We start from the raw sequence: 1060 nt of genomic DNA on the forward strand, positions 1-1060 counted from the left end.
GTTTTCCTCCTGTACTGTGGAGGTAATACTCTCTTCCCTGCTTCCCTTCCTCGCTTGTTATGGGATCAGATGATATAAAAGTGCTTGGTCAGCTATAATAAAGAGCAAGAAGCATGGAGGAAATGAGCACAGGATTTTCACGATTCCTGAAGGCTTTCTTCTCTACTAGCTTCCCCAGTCGCTTCTCATATACAGAGGCTATCAAAGCACCTTATGAGACAGGAGTTTAGCAAGCCCCAGTTCAGCCCTGATCAGTATTGATCATCTCTGGGAAATCTAGACCCAGGCAGGGTGCCTTGGGACCTCACAGCCTAGCCCAAGGATAAACTGAGGCAGGGCTCTCCTCATCCTAGTCACCAAAAGGTGAAACGGGAACCCAGGAGGCCTGGGTCCCAGGTTCCAACTTAGGATTGTTGGAAGCTGGGGGAAGGTGTGGTGAGGGAGGGCAAAGCAGCGAAGAAGGGGCGACTTCCCAATCGCCAGATGGGAGAGGAAAGCCCACTGTCCGTCACAGGTCTTAGGCGTGGCTAAAGCCTGTCATTAGAGCAAAACCTCCAGTACTCCCCGGGTCCTGGAAAGAATTTTCAGAATCCCTTATTCCAGGTAAAGAATTCCAGAATCCTCCATCTCTTCTCAGACCAAACTCAGGATACCAAGCTCTCTTATGGTCCTGCCCTAGCATTTCTCTTCTCCTTCCCTGAGCGCCCTCCTCCTCCAACCACTGCCAGTGCCTCCCTCTAGCGAACCGAACACCCTTTAGTGGCCCCGCCGGGACAGAACCTCAGTACCGGCCCCCTCGGACCCGCCCCGCGACCCCGCCCTCTCGGTCCCGGGCAATCCAAGCCGCCGCGGGGGGCTCTGGGGTCTCTCGGCACCGGACCTCGCCCTCCCCCAGCCCCGAAGCGCCCAGGCCGTGGCGGCGGGCCCCGGGGTGGCGGGGAGGGGCAGCAGGCATCGCCGCTCCCGCCCCGCGGCCGCTCCCTCCTCGGGCTCCTTCCCTCCGGGCGGCCCCCGCGCCCCGCCCGCCGCCGGTCGGCCCCTCCCGCCGCCCGCTCGCTCC

The sequence above is a fragment of the Rhinolophus ferrumequinum genome, chromosome 9, assembly GCF_004115265.2.
Source record: "Rhinolophus ferrumequinum isolate MPI-CBG mRhiFer1 chromosome 9, mRhiFer1_v1.p, whole genome shotgun sequence".
Classification (NCBI taxonomy): domain Eukaryota; kingdom Metazoa; phylum Chordata; class Mammalia; order Chiroptera; family Rhinolophidae; genus Rhinolophus; species Rhinolophus ferrumequinum.